Source organism: Gopherus flavomarginatus, chromosome 2 (genome assembly GCF_025201925.1).
Source record: "Gopherus flavomarginatus isolate rGopFla2 chromosome 2, rGopFla2.mat.asm, whole genome shotgun sequence".
Lineage (NCBI taxonomy): Eukaryota > Metazoa > Chordata > Testudines > Testudinidae > Gopherus > Gopherus flavomarginatus.
In genome coordinates this window covers 264,528,229-264,549,601 of record NC_066618.1, presented here as the reverse complement: position 1 = coordinate 264,549,601, position 21,373 = coordinate 264,528,229, and the positions used below count along the sequence as shown (strand labels likewise).

General features: G+C 46.2%; 1 protein-coding gene across 4 annotated transcripts in view; it reads right to left on the bottom strand.

The window, feature by feature from the left end:
* The window catches only part of RIMS2 (regulating synaptic membrane exocytosis 2), an 885,358-nt gene that overhangs the window by 735,394 nt on the left and 128,591 nt on the right, over nucleotides 1–21,373 (bottom strand). The window lies entirely within an intron of this gene.

Sequence of the window (21,373 nt, the reverse complement as noted above, 5' to 3'; positions counted from 1 at the left end):
AAAAAAATAAGTTTGCACAACTGAGTGCAATGTACTGGAAAACAGTTTCTCTCTGCAGTTCTATAATCTATATCCAATGGGCAAAAATAGTTTTATTTTTGTATTAAACTAGATTTACTTAATACTTGTCCATATATTTGTAGTGAACTGTATTCTTTAACTTCCACTAAGACTAAAAAATGAGGTAATGTAACGTTAATATCTAAAATTCTGTTGAAATGAGTAGAGTGATGTACTGTGATTGACTCCTAATCTTTAGACAGAATAGTTTAGCATATTAGAATATTTTTAGAAATATATTATCCTATAAAATGGAAAAAGGGTGGAGTTTTAATCATAAGTTAATATATTAATACTTTATGCTTTTATATTTCTGATGGAGAAAAATATTCAGGGTCTACATGTATAGTTAAATTCTCACCGATTGTAATTCAAAGTGAATTTAAACTCTTAACCAATTATTTAAAATCTAGTTTCCTGAACCAGTAGATTAATTTAGAAGATAAACCTTGATTTCACTTGCTAAATTACATTTCTATTTCATGAGCATCAATGTACAGTACAGCTCTGAAAATTAAATAAGTCAGTTTTGTTTGAATAAACCTTACTAAGACTTGAAAAAGGCTGACAACTATTTATTACCCATAATAGCTATTGAACAATTCTAGTAAGGTCAAATGTCTTTAAGAAAACATTTCAGCTGAAGTACATACTTAGCTTTGAGCATGCTATCCAGTGCTCTACCAACACCTAATTACGCTCCCATCTCACACAGCAAGGGCCACATATACACATAGGGTCCCATGTTGTGAAGTACAGAAAGTCATAGAAGTTTACTATAAAGTGTGCCAAAAATTCAAGAAATAGCCAACAGTTTCCTGCTTTCTGTGATGCCACAGTGAATTACTACTGTGAGAAGGTTCAATGAACATCCACACAAAGCAAAACTAGGAAAAGAGTCAGTGACACATTAGGGTAGAATACGATATCCTGAAAATATTTCATAATTTACGACATCAGAGCCAAACATACAGCACAGAATCAATAACTTCCTATCACTGCTTTGCCTCTTTAGTATATTACAATATCACACACACACACCCCACTATGTTAAAAGAAAGTTACAGTTGAAAAATCAAGCATACAGATGCAAAAGTTAGGAAATGTCTGAATTAAATTTCCCTGTGCAACCTTAATTCAGCCCATATATTTGTAGTTAATTGTACCTATGCACTGTAATTAAGTCTTTAATCACATGACCAAATACTATTTTTTCCGTAGGATCTCTGCCTCATTCACTGCCCATAATGGACAGTGCTCACTGAATGGGTAGCTATTCAATACAGTAACTCCTCACTTAACGTTGTAGTTATGTTCCTGAAAAATGCAACTTTAAGTGAAACGATGTTAAACGAATCCAATTTCCCCATAAGAATGAATATAAATGGAGGGGTTAGGTTCCAGGGAACATTTTTTTTTGCCATACAGTACAGTACTATAGTTGGGAGGTGCCCCTGCCTTACCCCATACAGGCACAGCCCACTGACACTGGAGACAATGAAGCAGGCAAGGAGGCTGAAGGTGCTGTAGCTAGGAGAAGCACGTTGCACAGCAGCAGCAGCTTCCCCTTCTTTGCAAGCACCACGGGCAGGGGGCTCAACCCTCGGCCCACCCACTCCACACCTTCCCCCAAGCTCCCACTCTTAACCTACCTCTTCTTCCCCACCTCCTCCTTTACTCCGCACGCCGTGTCTTCGCTCCTCCCCCTTCTCTTCCCTGCCTCCTGCCCAGGGCAATCAGCTGACTTGCGGCGTTCAGGAGTCAGGAAGGAGTGGGGAGGAGAAAGGACCTGGCGTGCAGGCTCCCCCTGCCCCCTGAACACTGCAAGCCAGCTGATTGCCACAGGCAGGAGGCAGGGGAGGGAGGGGGAGGCACACCGTGTCCTCACTCCTCCCCCCTTCCTCCTGCCCACAGCAATCAGCTGGCTTGCAATGTTCAGGGGGCAGGAGGGAGGGGATAGGAATAAGGACTTGGTGTGCAGCCTCCCCCATCCCTCCCCTTGCTCCTGTACATGGCAATCAGCTGGTTTGTGGCGTTTGGGAGATGGGAGGGAGGGGGAGTCTGTGTGCCGAATCCTCACCCCTCCCCTTCCCTCCTGAACACCACAAGCCAGCAGATTGCCATGGGCAGGAGGTAGGTGAAGGAGGAGAAGGCACTGATCCGTGGGGTCTGCTGGCAGGCAGGAGTAGCTGTGGGGAGCACATAGGGGAGCTGATAGGGGGGCTGCCAGCTGTGGATAAAGCAGGCAGCCAAATGACATTTCTTCCCAGATCTGGACCTTAGCGTTCAAAATATGCGTGTTAGCATGAAAACCTTCAAGCTTAGTTACCAGCTTGGACCTGGTATCACTGCCACTAGCCAGGAATTATACAGTGCCTAGCTCACTGTGGTCTCCCCAAAACCTTCGCAGGAGACCCCAAGACCCAGATTCCTTGAGTCTCACCACAAAGGGAAATAACCCACTTCCCTTCTCCCTCTTCCCCTCCAGGAGTTCCCTCCCTGGGTTCCTGGAGAGATATACAGATTCAAGCTCCGTGAATCTAAACAAAGGGATTCCACCCTCCCTGCTTCAAGTCCTTGAAACACAAGTACCGAGAGATCTAACCTCTCTCCCCCCTCACCCAGAGGGTATGCAAAGTCAGGCTTAGTAAATCTAACACAAAGAGACTTTCCCCCCCCTTCGTTTCTTAGCCTTAACCAGTGAAAAACACTCAAACAGGTCTTAAAAAGAAAGCTTTATATAAAAAGAAAGAAAAAGGACATAAAATGGTCTCTGTACTAAGGTGACAATATACAGGGTCAATTGCTTAAGGAAAACAAATGAATAAACAGCCTTATCCAAAAAGAATACAATCCAGCAACTACACACATGTAAATACAAAAAAAAACAATATAAACCTATTATCTTATTATTCTTGTACTTACAGCTTGGAAACAGAAGATTAGAAGCTTGAAGATAGATAGATCACTCTCAGAGCCGAGAGGGCACAGACCCAAGACAAAGAACAAAGAACTCACACCCAAAACTTCTCTCCACCCAGATTTGAAAAAGTCTTGTTTCCTGATTGGTCCTCTGGTCAGGTGTTTGGTTCCCTGTGTTAACCCTTTACAGGTAAAAGAACATTAACCCTTAGCTATCTGTTTATGACAGGAGGGAGGGGGAGTCTGCGTGCCAAATCCTCACCCCTCCCCTTCCCTCCTGAACACCACAAGCCAGCAGATTGCTACGGGCAGGAGGCAGGTGAAGGAGGAGAAGGCGCTGATCCGTGGGGTCTGCCGGCAGGCAGGAGTAGCTGTGGGGAGCGCATAGGGGAGCTGATAGGGGGGCCGCCAGCTGTGGATAAAGCAGGCAGCCAAATGACATTATAGTGAAGCACTGCACACCTTTAAATGGAGCATGTTCTGTAATTGAGCAGGGACATAAGATCGACACAACGTTAAGCGAGAGGACGTTAAGTGGGGAGTTACTGAAGTTCTTTGTATCCTTCTCATTCAATGTAAGGTCCAAGCCTTATTTACCATGTGCCATCTGCACTGAATAAGAACATAAGAATGGCCATACTGGGTCAGACCAAAGGTCCATCCAGCCCCATATCCTGTCAACCTACAGTGACCAATGCCAGGTGTCCCAGAGGGAGTGAACCTAACAGGTAATGATCAAGTGATCTCTCTCCTGCAATCCATCTCCACCCTCTGACAAACAGAGGCTAGGGACACCATTCCTTACCCATCCTGACTAACAGCCATTAATGGACTTAACCACCATGAATTTATCTAATTCTCTTTTAAACCCTGTTATAGTCCTAGCCTTCACAACCTCCTCAGGTAAGGAGTTCCACAGGTTGACTGTGTGCTGTGTGAAGAAGAACTTCCTTTTATTTGTCTTAAACCTGCTGCCCATTAATTTCATTTGGTGGCCCCTAGTTCTTATATTATCGGAACAAGTAAATAACTCTTCCTTATTCACTTTCTCCACACCACTCATGATTTTACATACCTCTATCATATTCCCCCTTAGTCTCCTCTTTTTCAAGCTGAAAAGTCCTAGCCTCTTTAATCTCTCCTCATATGGAACCCGCTCCAAACCTCTAATCATTTTAGTTTTCCTTTTCTGAACCTTTTCAAAATGCCAATATAACTTTTTTGAGATGAGGAGACCACATCTGTAATCAGTATTCAAGATATGGGTGTATCATGGATTTATATAAGGGCAATAAGATATTTTCCATCTTATTCTCTATCCCTTTTTTAATGATTCCTAATATCCTGTTTCTTTTTTGACTGCCGCTGCACATTGCGTGGACGTCTTCAGAGAACTATCCACGATGACTCCAAGATCTCTTTCCTGATTACCTGTAGCTAAATTAGCCCCCATCATATTGTATGTATAGTTGGGGTTATTTTTTCCAATGTGCATTACTTTACATTTATCCACATTACATTTCATTTGCCATTTTGTTGCCCAATCACTTAGTTTTGTGAGATATTTTTGAAGTTCTTCACAGTCTACTTTGGTCTTAACTATCTTGAGCAATTTAGTATCATCTGCAAACTTTGCTACCTCACTGTTTACCCCTTTCACTGTTTACCCCTCACTGTTTACCCAGATCATTTATGAATAAGTTGAATAGGACTGGTCCTAGGACTGACCCTTGGGGAACACCACTAGTTACTCCTCTCCATTCTGAGAATTTACCATTAATTCCTACCCTTTGTTCCCTGTCTTTTAACCAGTTCTCAATCCATGAAAGGCTCTTCCCTCTTATCCCATGACAACTTAATTTACGTAAGAGCCTTCGTTGAGGGACCTTGTCAAAGGCTTTCTGGAAATCTAAGTACACTATGTCCACTGGATCCCCCTTGTCCACATGTTTGTTGACCCCTTCAAAGAACTCTAATAGATTAGTAAGACACGATTTCCCTTTACAGAAACCATGTAGACTTTTGCCCAACAACTTATGTTCTTCTATGTGTCTGACAATTTTATTCTTTACTATTGTTTCAACTAATTTGCCCAGTACTGGCGTTAGACTTACCAGTCTGTAATTGCCGGGATCACCCATAGCACCCTTTTTAAATATTGGCATTACACTAGCTATCTTCCAGTCATTGGGTACAGAAGCTGATTTAAAGGACAGGTTACAAACCATAGTTAATAGTTCCACAATTTCACATTTGAGTTCTTTCAGAACTCTTGGGTGAATGCCATCTGGTCCCAGTGACTTGTTACTGTTAAATTTATAAATTAATTACAAAATCTCCTCTAGTGACACTTCAATCTGTGACAATTCCTCAGATTTGTCACCTACAAAGGACAGCTCAGGTTTGGGAATCTCCCTAAGATCCTCAGCCAAGAAGACTGAAGCAAAGAATCCATTTAGTTTCTCCGCAATGACTTTATCATCTTTAAGTGCTCCTTTTCTATCTCGATCGTCCAGAGGCCCCACTGGTTGTTTAGCCAAAGAGACATCCTGACCAGACTAGGCCAGAGAGAGAGGGACCTATATGATATCACCCTCTTCATTGGCTCCAGCAAAATCCCAAAAAGCAAAAAAATGTGAGACTTTGTCACACTCCTCTCCCACATGTGTTTTCCTGTCCCACCATACTTCTTCTCTTTACTATCCCTCTCTTTTGACTTCTGTTCAATAAAATCTGATTTAGCCAGGCAACACTGTGTATTTTGTAACACTGCTGTAAGAGAGATAACTGAAAGTAATGTCCTAGAACAGCCAATGTTGATACAAATTTGCCAGGTCTCTGAGTGGCTGATAAAATCATTTGCTGTGCCTATGTTTTTCCAGCAGTAAAAATGTGCTAAGAGTCGACATCAGAGACAGAAGCAATATTTTCCATCTTTACTATCTTTTCTTTCCCTTCCTATGTATTTTTGTTTTGTTTTGTCTTCCAGGAAATTGGACAGGACTTTAACAATAACAGCAACTATGATAGCTCCATCCCATCTCAGCTAACTTATCTTTTCCACAAAAAAGACACTTATTACCATCTAAAAGACTGTCAAACAGTAGTGCGGGTGGATTCCTTCTGAAGACTCTTGATAGGGAAAGGGACAGGGAACAACGACTGTCGTTAAAATGAAAGCCTTTCTTAAAATTTTACATTTCAAATGCCTGAACTGTTTTTCCTGCTTTTCTGTATCTTAAATAGAAGAAAGATGTCAATCATGTGTTTTCCATGGTACTAAGCAGGCTGAGGTCTCTATATCAAACTCTCTAAAGCTTGTTTAACACTATTCAAGGTAGAACAGTGATGGGATAAGACGGTTACTCACCTTTGTAACTGTTGTTCTTCGAGATGTGTTGCTCATATCCATTCCAGTTAGGTATGCGTGCGCCGCGTGCATGTTCGTCGGAAGATTTTTACCCTAGCAACCCCGGTGGGTCGGCTGGGTCGCCCCCTGGAGTGGCGCCGCCATGGCGGTGGATATATACCCCTGCCAACCCGACCGCTCCTCAGTTCCTCTTGCCGGCTACTCCGACAGTGGGGAAGGAGGGCGGGTTTGGACGACGCACATGCCTTTCCACCATTCCCGTTTGTCCACAAGGTCCTGCTGAAAGTACGCAGAGACAGAGCCCGCTTGATCATGATCGCTCCAGCATGGCCCAGGCAGCACTGGTACACCATGTTGCTAGACCTGTCAATAGCCGACCCTATCCCACTGCCTCTGTACCTGGACCTGATAACTCAGGACCACGGCAAACTGCATCACCCAAACCTGCAGTCCCTCCATCTCATGGCATTGCTCCTGAGTGGTTGACCCAGTCTGAGTTGCGTTGCTCTGCCCCAGTGCAACAAGTTCTCCTGGGAAGCAGAAAACCTTCTACTAGGGCAACGTATCTGGCCAAGTGGAAGTGTTTCACATGCTGGTGTGCAGAGCACAACATTCTTCCCGCCGAGGCCCCCATCCCTACCATCTTGGACTACCTCTGGTCCCTTAAACAACAGGAACTAGTGATATCATCTTTGAGGGTGCACTTGGCGGCCATCCCTACCTTCCACCCAGGGGAGAATGGCCGCTCAGTGTTTTCTCATCCTATGATATCTCGATTCCTCAAGGACTTGGAGCACCTTTACCCCCAGGTACGCCGCCCTGCCCCAACCTGGGACCCCAACAACAGCGGAGGTTCCTCAGATGAGCCAGTCATCTAGATACGGAAAAACATGCACCCGACAACACCTCGTAAATACTCTTGGGGCTGTAGCGAGGCCAGACGGAAGGTCCGCGAACTGAAAATGTTGGCGGTTGACTACGAACCGGAGGAACCTCCTGTGAGGTGGGTAGATGGTTATGTGAAAATACGCATCTTTCATGTCGAGGGTGGCATACCAGTCTCCAGGATCCAGGGATGGGATGATGGTCCCCAGGGATACCATACGGAACTTCAACTTTACCATGTATCTGTTGAGTTCCCGCAGGTCCAGGATAGGTCTGAGACCCCCTTTTGCCTTGGGGATTAGGAAGTAGCGGGAGTAAAAGTCCTTGTCCCATTCGTGTTCCGGTACCTCCTCTATGGCTCCTTTGGCGAGGAGCGTTTGCACCTCCTGCAGAAGGAGTTGCTCATAAGAGGGGTCCCTGAAGAGGGACGAGGAAGGGGGATTGAAGGGGGGGGTGAAATAAATTGGAGGTGGTACCCAAATTCCAGCATGCGTAAGACCCAGCGATCTGACGTTAGCTGGGACCACGAAGGGAGGAAAAGGGAGAGGCGGTTGGAGAAAGGAGGGGACGGATCGTTTGACGATACTGGTACGACGCCCTCGGGCACACCTTCAAAAGGAGGGTTTCGGCCCTGTGGAAGGTTTGGAGGGACCTTGGTTCTGGCCCCCTTGATTGCCTGACTGCCTCCGGCGACTGTTTCTACCCCACCTTCTAGCAAAGTCCTGTCTCTGTCTGGGCTGTCGGTAAGGGCGGTGTGGCTGGGGGCGGAACGGCCTGCACTGTGTCACTGGCATATGCATGCCCAGCGAGTGCATGATAACCCTGTTGTCTTTTAGGCTTTGCAGCCTAGAGTCAGTCTTATCTGAAAATAGGCCTTGTCCTTCAAAGGGGAGGTCCTGGATAGTATGTTGGAGCTCCAGGGGAAGGCCTGAGAGTTGCAGCCAAGATATACGCCTCATAGTCACCCTGGAGGCTAGGGTCCTGGCTGCAGAGTTCGCCGCGTCCAGGGAAGCCTGGAGGGAAGTTCTAGCCACCTTTTTTCTCTCATCCAGAATGGCCGCAAATTCCTGAAGGGAGTCCTGCGGGAGCAACTCCTTGAATTTGTCCGCCGCTGCCCAGGTATTTTAATTATAGCAGCTAAGAAGGGCTTGCTGATTAGCCACGCGGAGTTGGAGCGCCCCTGCGAAATAGACTTTGCGGCCCAGCAAGTCCATGCCCCTTGCGTCTTTTGATTTCGGGGCTGGGGCCTGCTGGCCATGGCATTCCCTCTCGTTGACTGACTGGACAACAAGGGAGCAAGGAGGGGGATGGACATATAAATATTTGTAACCCTTGGAGGGCACCATATATTTACGTTCCACTCCCCGGGTAGCAGGTGGAACAGAGGCTGGAGACTGCCAGATTGTGGTGGCATTGGCCTGGATTGTCCGTATAAAGGGGAGGGCCACTCTCGTGGGGGCATCTGATGTTAAGATATCCACCACTGGGTCCTCCACCTCCGGGAACTCCTCCACATGCAAGTTCATATTCTATGCAACACGCCTGAGGAGGTCCTGGTGGGCCCTTAGGTCAATCGGTGGGGGGCCTACCGACGACGTTCCGGCTACCGCCTCGTCAGGGGAGGAGGATGAGGAGAGACCCGGGACAAGTGGGTCAGTCGAGGGCTCCTCTGGGTGGACAGCCTCTGTCTCCCTCGGGACATGGGAGTCCTGTGGCTGGGTCGACACTTCCTCCGAAACAGAAGGAGGAGGGCGGCTAATGGTGGCCTCTGGCACCCGGAGCTCTGATGTGGCCAAGCGCGATGGGCCTGGATGCGCACCTTGGGCCTGATGGTATGCCCTAGGTGTCCAGAATGCCCACTGTTGAGGTCCGTGATCCTGAGCCTGGGGCTCGTGGAATAACACGGCAGGCACATCAGCGTCTCTGTCCTGGGAATACGCACTGTCCGCCTGGGAAGACACGGATGGGTGCCGGGACGGCCAAGGAGGAGCTGAGAGACCGTGATAAGTGTCCCTCTGTCTCACCGTCGGTGATCTCTTCGGCACCGGGGATCGGCACCTCGAGTCATACCGATGCTGAGAGCGAGACTGAGACCTGCGACCGGCACGGTGCCAGGAGGTCAACCTGGATCTCAAACGTCAGCGACGGGAACGGCTGCGAGAGTCGCGGTGCCGGGAGCGGTGCCGGGAGCTGGAGCAGTACCGAGAGTACCGGGTCAGAGGCCAAGACGTCGATCTGTGCCGCGAGTACGACTGGTACCGGATAGGTGAGCGGTGCCGGGACTGCGAGCGGCGTCGGGACCGTGACTGTCCATGAGATCATGAATGGCGCCGGGACCTGGATCGTGATCGGTGCTGGTCTGCCATGCTGATGGAAGGAGGTCTCAATATAGCCGGTTTGCCTCTGGAGTGTAATACTCACACTGGCAGTGCCGGGGGTTGAGGCAGGACAGACTCTGTCATGGCTATAAGGTCTCTGGCTGCGGAGAATGTCTCTGGTGTAGAGGAGACCGTAAGCTCAACCACAGGCCTTGGCGGGGAGCTCTCAAGGACCGGAGTCGACGGCCCTCGCGGGACCGGAGTCAACGGTACAGCAGCAGTCGGTGCAACGGCAGGTGTAGGTGCCGGGCAGTCCGAACGAGGCTGCAACTGTGATGTCAAGGACACATAGGTAGTGGAGGGCTTCGACCTCTTCTGCTTCGGAGAGAGAGATCGGTGCCGAGCAAGTCCCTGCACTGGAGATGGCCGGTGCCGCCGTGTTTTGGTGGTGCCGGGACGGTCCGGTGCCGGAAGAGCGCTGCTAGCAGATTGCTCAGCGCTCAGTGCTGAGGACGGAGGGTTCAAAGCTGCCTCCATGAGAAGATTCTTTAAGCAAAAGTCTCTTTCTTTCTTTGTCCTCGGTTTAAATGCCTTACAAATACGGCACTTATCCGTAATGTGCAGTTCCCCAAGGCACTTTAGACACGAGTCGTGGGGATCGCTTGTGGGCATCGACTTATGACAGGCCGAGCATGGTTTAAACCCTGGTGAACCAGGTATTGGCCCTGGCACCGGGTGCGGGAAAAGGCTAATGCCCAAACCCCACTGAACTATACACTAAGTATCTAAAAACTATTAAAGTAACTATAACTATAGATAAAACCAACTATATACAACAAGATAGCGAAGAACAAGGAGTAGCTAGGGGAGTGGAGGACAGCTGAGCCGAGCTCCACTGTTCCAACAACGGACACGGGCGGTAAGAAGGAACTGAGGAGCGGTCGGGTCCGCAGGGGTATATATCCGCCGCCATGGCGGCGCCACTCCAAGGGGCGACCCAGCAGACCCACCGGGGTTGCTAGGGTAAAAATCTTCTGACGAACGTGCACGCAGCACGTGCACACCTACCTGGAATGGATATGAGCAATCACTCGAAGAAGAACATGTTAATACTTAACTCTTTGAGCCCATGTATTCCATCTAAATTAAGACAACAGACTCATGCACTACACAGACCTAACAGATTCCTTGAGCGCCATCCATCCTCTGTGCTGAATGAGGTAAAGGTCTTCTTTGAGTTTTTAATATAATTTCGTATGTTTAATAACAACAACAACAATCCTAGAAAAAATGAAATGCTACCATACAAACCCTTTACAAGAGTCATCATCAGAACTGGAATCTTTAGATCCAGAGCACAGAGCTCTCTACAACTTGAGCTAAAGGAGTAATTGATAGCAGTAGAAGGCTGTTATCCTCTATGTGAACAAACCACTAAATGGGGATATGACACACACTTTTTCAGCAGGTTTCAGAGCTATTTGCTAGACAGCAGAGGAATGCTGAGATTCAAGGTTCCTGGGTTCAACTCATATTCTTGAAGAGAATGTGCTCTTGTGGTTACAAACCAATATTCACACATTGTCTCTGTTCCCCCTTCTCTTTCCTCACCTTGCAGCCTGTTTCTGCCCCCAACCACCTCCCTGTATTCCTCCCTGCTGCTCACCTCTCTTTATGCTAGACACGATTCTTCCTTCTGTGTGCCAGCAGTGGAACCCTTGAGCGCACAGAAGAGACATTCTCAGTGCAGCTGTAATCTCAGAATTTAGCTTCCAAATTCCATCAAGACTCAGTTGAGTATGTGTGAATTGTGATTTTTCAGATGCTAAGTACTTGTTGAAATTTGGGCAGATTTTCATGGTCCACCTGCCAAATTTGAAGCCCAAATTCGATATTTTATTTAATTATTGTAAAAATTTAAGATAGGCAAAACAAAGTATTTTTCCTAACCCCATTCTGAGAAATGGCAAAATTATAATCAGCTGAAAACAGGTTCTTATAATGGAAAGTATTAGGCAGCCTTAAGAATAGTGGTCCTGCCTATAACCTACAGTAACAATGATTACCCACTACTGAGAGATTATTTGCAAATGGATGGGGCTCAGACAGCAGAGACAAAAAAATGGCTAGTGCTACCCCACTTGCAGGAACATGTAAAGAAATGCAATACTCTATTATCCTCAATACAGAGTCTGTTGGTTTTAGCTTTCTCAAATAGATTTTGTAGGCCACCAGTTTTGTCCAGTGTCTTTTGGGGTTCCTTCTCCTTTAATCTTCAGCATGTGCTGAATAACCAGATCCATTAGCAATGTCTTCAAGGGGAGTAGATCTCGAACAATCCAGGAAAAGGCAGCTCTGGACTGGCAAACAGTTGCAGGACACTAATTCCTCCCCCTACTCCATGAAAACACCTGAGGTAAAGTGGGGAGGCATTTGTCTTTGAGAAAAGTATGTGTGAAGGAAAGAGGAGAGAGAATAATGTAACAGTCAGATTAGGAAATCTGAATATCTCTGTATTTAGAAATCATAGTATCCTTATGAAATCCAAATGTTACACCATTCTTCTATTCATATAAAACTGGACTTTAAGATTATTGATTAAATTGATGATTCTCCCAAGGCTGGCGTTTGGCATGGGTATTAATAACAAAGAAAATACTACTACTTAGCACTTCTAAAGACTTTTAACTTTTCCAAGCATTGGACAAACATAGATTATTAATCTTCACTGCACCCTTTGAGATACTGTAGTGAAGTAAGATACACTTGTTATCTGATACACAAAGATTAGGTGACCTGACAAAGGCCAGAATCAAGTCAGTGAAATAATCAACACAGTGACTGATAGATTCCAAAGTGTCACAAGACGCTTCCATCACTACCCAGTGAACCTCACTGCCTGATTAGTTCAGGTGATTCCACAATCATAAACACATGCCAGGATGTTTATCCTTCACGAAGGTGTGCATTTATTTCCCTCTTACCTCCCCATAACATGAAACACAGGCTTATAGCAAGGACAAACTTCCCTGCAGCCCTCACTCCCCAGCCTTGGCTCACTCTCTGAGTTACCTCCCAAAGAGCTCCTTCTAAGCTCCTGTTTGACTGCCTCTATTTCCTGTTCTTACATTCTCCCCAATTATCTTGTTAAACCAGTCATTATCACCCAGGTGCTCACAATCCTCCACCAGAAGGTGTGTCATTGCCTTCAGTTGGGCCTGCAGCCTCCTCCAGGCTGCAGCAATGTCAGTGACCAGGGTGCTGCTGATAGCATCCTGTCACACAAGGCCAGAAGGGACCATTGTGATCATCTAATCTGACCTCCTGTATAACACAGAACATAGAACTTCCCAAAATAATCCCTCTTTGAACTAGAGCATAGAGTTAAAAATTGAAATTGAATCTTCAGAGATGAAGAATCCACAACAACCCTGGGTAAATTGTTCCAAAGGTTAATTGCTCTCACTGTTAAAAATTTACAGTTTATTTTCCATCTCAATTTGTCTAGCTTCAACTTCCAGACACTGGATCATATATACCTTTCTCTGCGAGGCTGATAAGCCCATTATTAAATATTTGTTTCCCATGTAGGTACTTACAGACTATCATCAAGTCGACCCTTAATTTTCTCTTAGTTAACCAACTAGATTGAACTCCTTACATCTATCATTATAAAGCATGTTATCTAATCTTTTAATCATTCTCAAGCTTCTTCTCTGAACCCTCTCTAATTTATCAACATCTTTCTTGAATTGTGGACACCAGAACTGGATACAATATTCCAGCAGTGGTCACACTAGTGCCAAATACAGAGATAAAATAACCTCGTTACTCCTAGTTGAGATTCCTAAATTTATGCTTCCAAGGATTCTATTGTCCCTTTTGGCCACAGCATCACACTGAGAACTCATCTTCAGCTGATTTATCCACCGCAATCCCCAAGTGTCACTGCTTCCAAGATAGACCCTCTCCCCCAACCTGTAAGTCTGACCTGCATTCTCTGTTCCTAGATGAATACATTTACATTTAGCTGTATTAAAACACATACTGTTTGCTTGCACCCACCTATGAAGCAATCCAAATGCTCCGTATAAGTGACCTATTCTCTTCATTATTTACTACTTCCCCAATTTTTGTGTCAACCATAAATTTTATCAGTATTGATTTTATGTTTTCTTCCAGGTAATTGATAAAAAGGCTAAACAGTGTAGGGGCAAGAACCAATCCCTGTGGGACTCCAGTAGAAACACACTCACTTGATAATGATTTCCCAATTACAATTACATTTTGTGAGACATATCAGTTAGCCAGTTTTTCACGTGTGCCATGTTAATTTTGTATCAGTCTGGTTTTTTAGTCAAATTGTTGGGTAGCATCAAGTCAAATGCTTTACAGAAGCCCTAGTATATTATATCAGTGCTACTACTTTATCAACCAAACTTGTAATCTCATAAAAAAAATCAAGTTAAATGCCTTACAGAAGTCTCAGAACATTTATCAGCAGTTACCAGGATGAACCATACTTGTAATCTGTGACAGTGCAGAGAGGCCCCACACCATGAGAAGGGGTTCAGACAAGCCTATGGGTCCAGCTAGCCTTGCCCCACTATACCTGCAGCCAATACCAAACCTGCAGAGGAAATAAAACAAAAGAGTCTGGCTCCATTCAGGGCTGGCTGGCCAGGAAGGAGGATGGAGTTCTGCCTGAAAGGAGCTTTGTCTGCAGAGTTGCAGAGAGATGGATCTGCTAACCAGTGGGCAGCAGCAGTTAGACCCCAAGCAGCAGGTTGTATGAGTAAGAAACTGTTTTGGGAACCAGGCCCAAAGAAATAGACAGAGACACCACCTGGGAATACTAGTGGGCGGCCCAATATTGAATTGCGCTTGCTTTTTGTTTAGAACGTTTCAGGGGTATGTCTCTCCAACACTCTATCCCCAAAGGGGAGAGGACACAAAGGGACATTAGCTGGTAGGCCGGAGTCTGCCTTTGTGGGTACCCAAGACAGAGACTTCTTCCCCCTGGGGAGATCTCTGGACATCTTGGAGCACCTGGTAGGTCCACAAGGGAGGCGCTACTCCAGCCATGCCACTACCTAGTCTCATAAAAAATTACAGTGTTTGTTAGAAATTAAATTGTAAGTATTAGTGCAGAAAGGTTATAACGCTACCCACTAAAGTTTGCATTTTAGTAGTTACTTGATCACTGTATATAAAACCTGAAAACTTTCTGAACTCCTTCATGGTGAAAGGTGCTGTTATTAATATGCTTTATTATTCACATCATGGTTTGTTTTATTGTTCAATTAGGTGAACTAATAGCAAAATGATTTATCAACTGTAACTGACATTTCTGCCTTTTTTTGATTGGCTTCACAATCCCAACCTCAACCACACAACAAATCTCTGTGGGGAGAAGTGATTGTTTTTCCTCAATTTGGTGTCACCACACAAAATTAGACCTTCTCCTTCTCCCTCCCCCCCACCCCTCCTCCCACCCCCCAACATACAGATTAAATTGTATCCCTTTGAAGCACCTGTACTTTGTAGGGGATGAGGATAAAAAGTGTATTAGCCATGTTCACACCAGTCAGTTCAGAAATAGCCTTAGGCACAGACTAATTGTCAGCTTCCTAGGGCATCCTCTCTAAGGGTCCCTGAAACTGGACTGGAATCACAATCTTAAAGGCCAGGTCTGATATGTTCTCTTTCTGGAAGATTCCTTTGTGTCTTGGTCCCTGCCCCTCCCTACATGGAATCTCTTTTTCTGTTCAACTTTTGTCAGAAAATATCTTTCACTTCCCAAACGCTCCACAGAATCCTCTATACTGGCTACTACAGCACTTATTTCAAAGATCAATACATATGATTCAGAGACATTTTGAGGAACTTAAACATGTTCACTACTCATGAAGGAGCAGAAACAGACACATTCTGTAAGAAGGGGTGGGGCACCAGTTAGTTGCCTAACAGGACTACGGAATACTACAGGAAGGCAGACTAGGGAAGAGGCAGGGGTCTGCCAGCAGCCCTGCGCTTGTTGGTGGCCTGCGGTGCGGTGTGAGGCGTGGATTGCCAGGCACAGAGTTGGAACGATATGATGGAGGCGGAGGCAGCAGGTGCAGACACACTGAGGATGACCGGATGTGGTAGCTGCGGCATGTACATGGTCCTAGAGGGGGTACCTGAGAGGAGTTTCATCTGCATGAAGTGCCGCCTGATAGAGCTGCTGGAGGAAAAGTTAAGGGGACTGGAGATGCAAGTGGAAACTCTGGCTGAGTTTAGAAGGGGATTTGAGCAGATGATGGAACACAGACATGATGAGGCACAGGGGACAAGCTCAGACGAGCGGATAGAAGCAGGACCAAAGGACTCTGAGGAGGGGCTGCTGGGTGAGGAAAGTGGACGGTGGAAGCATGTGACTAGGAGAACCAGGCAGAGGAAAAGACGGGCCAGCGATGGAGAAATAGAACTCAGGAACAGGTTTGCTGAGTTGGAAAATGAAGATGGAGCACAGCAGGCTGCTGAAGGAGAAAGGGCGAGGAAGAAGAGGCGAGCAGCTAGTCCTGCAGAAGGAGGGGAGGAGTCAATGGAGGCGACACCAAGTAGGAGCCCTAGGAGGATTGTGAGGGCGAATACAAATCGAGAGGAATTGCAGCCAGCTGCTGTGGGGGATAGACCGCAGAATCGCACTGTCGCCAGGAAAAGGCAAGTCTACGTGATTGGAGACTCTTTACTGAGAAGAGTAGACAGGCCTGTAACTAGACCTGATCGGGAGAACAGAAGGGTGTGCTGTCTGCCAGAGGCTAAGATACAGGATGTGGACCTGAGGCTGAATATGATCTTAGCGGGAGCGGGAAAGAATCCGTTGATTATCCTTCATGTGGGAACGAATGATATGGCTAGTTACTCGCTGGACTGTATCAAGGAGGACTATGCCAGACTGGGGAAGACGCTCAAAGAAATCGAGGCTCAGGTGATCTTCAGTGGGATTCTGCCAGTTCCTAGAGCGGGGCAACGAAGGAGTGACAAGATTATGGCGATCAACAGATGGCTCAGGCAGTGGTGTTATAAGGAGGGCTTTGGGATGTACGGTCACTGGGAAGCGTTTACGGATAGACGACTGTTCGCTCAGGATGGACTTCATCTAAGCAAGGAGGGAAATAGAATTCTAGGATGGAGGCTCGCCGACCTCATCAAGAGAGCTTTAAACTAGGAAGTTGGGGGAGATGGTTGGGAGATGTTCGGCAGATCTCCACGCCAGAATATAACCTGGAGAGGGAAGTAAACAAAGTGAGAGGGGATACCCTTGCGGTCCAAAGAATTGATCCAAGGAGGAATAGTGGAGTAGAAACCAGAGTAACGGGTGATGCTGGTGGTAGAAGGTCTGTGCACGACGGGGGACAGAATGTCACTGACGCCAAACGCCGAAAATTAAAATGTCTGTACACTAATGCGAGGAGCCTAGGTAACAAGATGGAGGAACTGGAGCTACTGGTGCAGGAAGTGAAACCGGATATTATAGGGATAACCGAAACCTGGTGGAATAGTACTCATGACTGGAGCACGGGTATTGAAGGCTATGTGCTGTTCAGAAAAGACAGGAAGAAAGGCAAAGGTGGTGGAGTAGCCTTGTACATCAATGATGAAATTAACTGTAGCAAAATAAGAAGCGATGGAATGGATAAGACAGAGTCTGTCTGGGCAAAAATCACACTGGGTAAAAAAGCAACTAGAGCTTCCCCTGAGATAGTGCTTGGGGTGTGCTATAGACCGCCGGGATCTGATTTGGATATGGATAGAGACCTCTTTAATGTCTTTAATGAAGTAAACACAAAGGGGAAATGTGTGATTATGGGGGACTTCAACTTCCCGGATATAGACTGGAGGACGAGTGCTTGCAAGAATAATAGGGGTCAGATTTTTCTGGATGTGATAGCGGATGGATTTCTTCATCAAGTAGTTGAAGTACCTACCAGAGGGGATGCCATTTTAGATTTGGTGTTGGTGAGCAGTGAGGACCTCGTAGAAGAAATGGTGGTAGGGGACAACCTTGGTTCGAGTGATCATGAGCTGATTCAGTTCAAACTAGATGGAAGGATAAACAAATGTAGATCTGGGATTAGGGTTTTCGACTTCTCCAGGGCTAATTTTAAAGAGTTAAGGAAATTAGTTAGGGAAGTGGATTGGACGGAGGAACTAGTGGATTTAAATGCGGAGGAGGCCTGGAATTACTTTAAGTCGCAGCTGCGGAGACTGTCGGAAGCCTGCATCCCAAGAAAGGGGAAAAAAACCATGGGTAGGAGTTGTAGGCCAAACTGGATGAGCAAGCAACTCAGAGAGGGGATTAGACAAAAGCAGAAAGCTTACAGGGAGTGGAAGAAAGGCAGGATCAGTAAGGGAAGCTACCTTGGTGAGGTCAGAACATGTAGGGATAAAGTGAGGAAGGCTAAAAGCCGCATTGAACTGGACCTTGCAAAGGGAATCAAAACCAATAGTAAAAGGTTCTACAGCCACATAAATAAGAAGAAAACAAAGAAAGAAGAAGTGGGGCCGCTATACACTGAGGATGGAATGGAGGTTAAGGATAACCTAGGCATGGCCCAACATCTAAACAAGTACTTTGCCTCAGTTTTTAATAAGACTAGTGAGAAGTCTAGTGATGATGGAGGGATGATAAACGGGAATGTGGATATGGAAGTGGATATTACCGCAACAGAGGTAGAGGCTGTACTTGAACAGCTCAATGGGACGAAGTCGGAGGGCCCGGACAATCTCCATCCGAGGATATTAAAGGAACTGGCGCGTGAAATTGCGAGCCCGTTAGCGAGAATTTTTAAGCAATCGATAAACTTGGGGGTTGTGCCGTATGATTGGAGGATTGCTAATGTAGTTCCTATTTTTAAGAAAGGGAATAAAAGTGATCCGGGTAATTATAGGCCTGTTAGCTTGACGTCTGTAGTATGTAAGGTCTTGGAAAAAATTTTAAGGGAGAAAGTAGTTAAGGACATAGAGGTCAATGGTAATTGGGACGAATTGCAACACGGATTTACTAAAGGTAGATCGTGTCAAACCAATCTGATCTCCTTCTTTGAGAAGGTGACGGATTACTTAGATAAAGGAAATGCGGTAGATATAATTTACCTAGATTTCAGTAAGGCGTTTGACACGGTTCCGCACGGGGAACTGTTAGATAAATTGGAAAAGATGGGGATGAATATGAAAGTTGTAAGGTGGATAAGGAACTGGTTAAAGTGGAGACTCCAGCGGGTCATATTGAAAGGTGATCTGTCAGGTTGGAAGGAGGTCACTAGTGGAGTCCCTCAAGGATCGGTTTTGGGACCGATCTTATTTAACCTTTTTATTACTGACCTTGGCACAAAGAGCGGGAATGTGCTAATAAAGTTTGCGGATGACACAAAGCTGGGGGGTATTGCTAACACGGAGAAGGACAGGGATACTATTCAGGAAGATCTGGACCACCTTGTAAACTGGAGTAATAGAAATAGGATGAAATACAATAGTGAAAAGTGCAAGGTCATGCACTTAGGAATTAATAATAAGAATTTTAGATATATGTTGGGGGCGCATCAGTTGGAAGCGACAGAGGAGGAGAAGGACCTTGGGGTATTGGTTGATAGCAGGATGACTATGAGTTGCCAATGTGATACGGCTGTTAAAAAAGCAAATGCGATTTTGGGATGCATCAGGCGGGGTATTTCCAGCAAGGATAAGGAGGTGTTAGTACCGTTATATAAGGCGTTGGTGAGACCCCATCTGGAATACTGTGTGCAGTTCTGGTGTCCCATGTTCAAGAAGGATGAATTCAAACTGGAACAGGTTCAGAGACGGGCTACTAGGATGATCCGAGGAATGGAAAAACTGCCTTATGAAAGGAGACTCAAAGAGCTTGGCTTGTTTAGCCTGGCCAAAAGAAGGCTGCGGGGGGATATGCTTGCTCTATATAAATATATCAGGGGGGTTAACGTTAGGGAGGGAGAGGAATTATTTAAGTTTAGTACTAATGTAGGCACGAGGACAAATGGGTATAAACTGGATATTAGGAAGTTTAGACTTGAAATTAGATGAAGGTTTCTAACCATTAGGGGAGTGAAGTTCTGGAACAGCCTTCCGAGGGAAGTAGTAGGGGCAAAAGACTTTTCTGGCTTTAAGACAAAGCCTGATAAGTATATGGAGGGAATGTTATGATAGGATCGTTAATTTGGGCAATTGATCTTGGATTACCACCAGATAGGTCTGCTCAATGGTCTGCGGGAAGATGTTGGATGGGATGGGGACTGAGTTACTGCAGAGAATTCCTTCTTGGGTGCTGGCTGGTGAGTCTTGCCCACATGCTCAGGGTTTAGCTGATCGCCATATTTGGGGTTGGGAAGGAATTTTCCTCCAGGGCGGATTGGCAGGGGCCCTGGAGGTTTTTCGCCTTCCCCTGCAGCGTGGGGCACGGGTCGCTTGCTGGTGGATTCTCTGCAGCTTGAGGTCTGCAAACCAATTTTGAGGATTTCAATAACTCAGTCCTGGGTTAGGGGTTGTTATAAAATTGGATGGGTGGGGTTCTGTGGCCTGCCTTGTGCAGGAGGTCAGACTAGATGATCATATTGGTCCCTTCTGACCTATGAGTCTATGAGTCTATATTTTTGTTTGGGATACCAACACCTAGAGGATAAAGCTGTAATCACTAGCAGCCAGCATGGATTTACTAAGGACAAAGCATTAATTTTGAGTCTGAATTTTTCATGCTTATGCTCTGGCTAAATATCAATGCATCTGAAAACTAAAATTATTTGACAGATTTTCTTGAAAAGTAATTTTATTTTGAAAATTGATAAAATAAAAATGAGCATTTTACAAAGTAGAACTTTTTTTATCTTAAAAAAATAATTCTCAAATATTTTGGCGGTCCTTCCCCCATGTGTTAAAAAGTCCAGACTCGACAGCATGCTCCCTTCAAATCCTGCTGTGTTTCTAATTGAAAAACATCACAAAAACAACTACAGCCCTTTCACTCATTGTGTGGAGCAGAGGTTGAGTGCTGCTGCGAGGGAATAGTGTTGTTAAGATATAAGAAAAGAACCTTGATCTGTCTTCAGTTGCTACTGCCCTCAAAAATGTCTTGAGAACCTCTAAACCCCTAAAGGAATAAACTCCTATGAATTAGAAAAAAAGGGGAAACTCTGCCTCCCCTGCCCCACTTCTTGGGCAAAAAACTGGATGAAACCAGGGCCGCCCGGGGTGGGGGGAGGGGGACAATTTGCCCCAGGCCCTGGGCTCCGCAGGGGCCCCCAAGAGAACAGATGAGGCTCTCGGCCTGACCCCACCTCTCTCCCGGAGCCTCAGCACATCCAGGAGCTTCCCTGAACAGCTGCAGCGTGTCTCCTGCAGGGCCTGAGCTCCGCCCCGCTCAGAGTCGCCCGGTAAAGGGAGCGCAGCTGCAAGCTCCAGCGGGGCCTGAGCTCCGCCCCGCTCAGAGCCGCATGGTAAGAGGGCGGGGCTAGGAGCTCAGACCCCGCTGAAGCTTGCAGACCCGCCCCCTTACCACGAGGCTCTGAGAGGGGAGGAGTTCAGGCCCCACTGGAGGCAAGCTGCACCGCTATTCAGGGATGCTCCTGGATGCAACGTGCTGAGGCTCTGGTGATAGGGGGAACTGGGGGTAAGAGGATGGGGCCGGGACCAGGGGGGTTGGATAAGGGGCAGGGAATCCTGGGGACAGGGAGGAGGCAGAGGTTGGGGGGGCAGTTAGGGGACAGGGAACGGGGGGGTTGGATTGTGGGCATTCCAGGTCTGTCAGAACACAGTGGTGGGG